Here is a 3,786-nt window from a genome sequence, read left to right as displayed (position 1 = left end):
TACAGGGCAATAGTGATAAAAACTGCATGGTACTGGTATAGCGAGAGACAAGTAGACCAATGGAATAGAATTGAAGACTCAGAAATGAACCCACACACCTATGGCCACTTGATCTTTGACAAGGGAGCAAAAACCATCCAGTGGAAAAAAGACAGCATTTTCAAAATGGTGCTGGCACAACTGCTGGTTATCATGTAGAAGAATGAGAAATGATCCATTCCTATCTCCTTGTACTAAGGTCAAATCTAAGTGGATCAAGGAACTCCACATAAAACCAGAGACACTGAAACTTATAGAGGAGAAAGTGGGGAAAAGCCTGGAAGATATAGGCACAAGGGGAACATTCCTGAATAGAACAGCAATGACTAGTGCTGTAAGATTGAGAATCGACAAATGGGACCTCATAAAACTGAAAAGCTTCTGTAAGGCAAAAGACACTATCAATAAGACAAAAAGGCCACCAACAGATTGGGAAAGGATCTTTACCTATCCTAAATCAGATAGGGGACTAATATCCAATATATATAAAGAACTCAAGAAGGTGAACTCCAGAAAATCAAATAACCCCATTAAAAAATGGGGCTCAGAGCTAAACAAAGAATTCTCACCTGAGGAATACCGAATGGCTGAGAAGCACCTGAAAAAATGTTCAGCATCCTTAATCATCAGGGAAATGCAAATCAAAACAACCCTGAGATTCCACCTCACACCACTCAGAATGGCTAAGATCAAAAATTCAGGTGACAGCAGGTGCTGGCAAGGATGTGGAGAAAGAGGAACACTCCTCCATTGTTGGTGGAATTGCAAGCTTGTACAACCACTCTGGAAGTCAGTCTGGCGGTTCCTCAGAACATTGGACATAGTACTATTGGACTATCCCACAATACTCTTCTGGGCATATATCCAGAAGATGTTCCAACCAGTAAGAAGGACACATGATCAACTATGTTCATAGCATCCTTATTTGTAATAGCCAGAAGCTGGAAAGAACCAAGATGCCCCTCAAGAGAGGAATAGATACAGAAAATGTGGTACATTTACACAATGGAGTACTACCCAGCTATTAAAAAGAATAAATTTATGAAATTCCTAGGCAAATGGATGGACCTGGAGGGCATCATCCTGAGTGAGGTAACCCAATCACAAAAGAACTCACATGATATGTATTCACTGATAAGTGCATATTAGCCCAGAAACTTAGAATACCGAAGTTACAAAATACAATTTGCAAAACACATGAAACTCAAGAAGAACGAAGACTTAGAATTTGGAACAAAACACCCATGGAAGGAGTTACAGAGACAAAGATTGGAGCCGAGACAAAAGGATAGACCATCTAGAGACTGCAATACCCGGGGATCCATCCCATAATCAGCCCCCAAACGCTGACACCATTACACACACTAGCAAGATGTTGCTGAAAGGACCCTGATATAGTTGTCTCTTGCGAGGCTATGCCGAAGCCTAGCAAACACAGAAGTGGATGCTCACAGTCAGCTAATGGATGGATCACAGGGCCCCCAATGGAGGAGCTAGAGAAAGTACCCAAGGAGCTAAAGGGGTCTGCAATCCTATAGGTGGAACAACAATATGAACTAACCAGTACCCCCAGAGCTCGTGTCTATAGCTCCATATGTATCAGAAGATGACCTAGTCAGCCATCAGTGGAAAGAGATACCCATTGGTCTTGCAAACTTTATATGCCTCAGAACAGGGGAACTCCAGAGCCAAGAAGTGGGAGTAGGGGGGAAGGGAGTGAGGGGAGGGCTTGGGGGACTTATGGGGTAGCATTGGAAATGTAAATGAAGAAAATACCTAATTAATAATAATAATAAAAGAATCTCAAATGGCTTAGAAGCACTTAAAGAAATGTTCAGAGAACTTAGTCATCAGAGAAATGCACATCAAAACGACCCTGAGATTCCACCTCACACCAATCAGAATGGCTAACACCAAAATTTCAAGTGACAACACAGGCAGGTGAGGATGTGGAAAAAGAAGAACAGTCCTCCACTGATGGTGGCATTACAAGCTGGTACCACCACTCGGAAATCACTCTGGTGGTTTCTCAGAAAATTAGAAATAGTTCAACCTGAAGAGTCCATCTATATCACTACTGGGAATATATCCAAAAGGTCCTCAACTATAAAACAAGGACACATTGTACACCATATTCATAGCAGCCTTATGTGTAATAGCCAGAATCTGGAAACAGCCCAGATGTTCCTCAACCAGAGTGAATACAGAAAATGTGGTTCAATTACACAATGGAAATCTATTCAGTGATTAAAAACCAGTACATCATCAATTTTGCATGCAAATGAATGGAACTGGAAATTATCATCCTGAGTGAGGTGACTCAGAACCAAAAGAACAAGCATGGTATTTACTTACTAATAAGTGATTATTAGCCAAAAGGTACAGAATACTTAGGAAAACCTACATACCACAAAAAGTGTAATAAGCAGAAATGCTCAAGTAAGGAAGTTTCAACCTCACTTAGAAGGAAGAAGAAATTAATCAAGGAAGGCAGAGGTAGGGAGAGACCTGGGTGGGAAAAGGGGGAGGAGGGAAACAAGATCAGATATGGGGGAAAGGGGACAGGAAAGAAGCCCAGAGGGCCAAGAGAATAAATAGAAATGAGCAGTCTTGAAGAGTGGGAGGTGGTGGGCACCTCTAGTGAGTACTAGAGACCTGGGAACTGAGGCACTCTCAGAATTCATTGGGGGTGACCTTATCCAAAATGCCCAACATTGGGGAAAGGAAACTCTTAAAGAGTTAACCTCCAGTAGATAGTCAGGGCCTCACGTGGAAAGATGGGTTACTAACACACAGTCAAAATTCCTGAGGCAGAATTGTTCCTGATTTAAAAAAAAAAAAAAAAAAAAGTGAAGGGAAAAAACAGAGAAGAGACTGAATGGAAGAGGTCCAATAACTTGCCAATTTGAGATCCATCTCATGGGTGTAGGGGATAACTAGGTCTGACATTACTATGCTATGATATGCTTACAGACAGGTGAACAAGCCACCTCAGTCAGTCAACAGGGTCTTATGGGAGGGGCTGACGATTAAACAAAAGAATTAGATAACATTATAACATGACTAAAGCCAGTGCTGAAGAGGCTCTATTTTTTTTTTCCAGTCTGCTTTGTACCATTCTAGGTACATGCAAAGAATAGAGTCAGTTCTAGATCAAAGACAAAGTATTCAAGAAACAAACAGGGCAAAGCAAACCACTCAAGAAACAATCAAGGTATAAACAAAGATCCCTTGATTACTGTATTCAGGGACTTATTGAGATAATCAAGACACAAAGAACACATTCCTCAGCTGTATTCATCTGGAGCTTTGGCCCAGCCCAATGTCAAATTCTTGTCCTAGCCCAATGTAAATATTCTTGCCAAGTTTCAGGAAATAGCCCCAAGAGCTCTCCAGAGATGGGAGCCTGGCATAGCCGTCCTCAGATGGGCCCTACCAGTAGCTGACACAGAAGCAGATACTTACACCCATGGTTGAATTAGGGGACAGATTGAAGAAGCTGAAAGGAAGAACAACCTTATAGGAAGACCAGCAGTCTCAATTAACCTAGACACCAGGGAGCTCCCAGAGACTGAGCCACCAATCAGGAGCATACATGGGCTGGTCTGATGTCCCTGGACATATGTAGCAAAGATCTACCTGATCTGGCCTCAATGGGAGAGTTTGTGCTTAATTCTGGAGCGCCTAGAGGCTTCAAGGAAGGGAGAGGCCTGGAGAGGGGCAGAGCACCCTCTAAGAGGTAAGGGA

The sequence above is a fragment of the Mus caroli genome, unplaced genomic scaffold (assembly GCF_978045245.1).
Source record: "Mus caroli unplaced genomic scaffold, Mus_caroli_1 scaffold_3, whole genome shotgun sequence".
NCBI lineage: Eukaryota > Metazoa > Chordata > Mammalia > Rodentia > Muridae > Mus > Mus caroli.
This window is presented reverse-complemented; position numbering follows the sequence as displayed.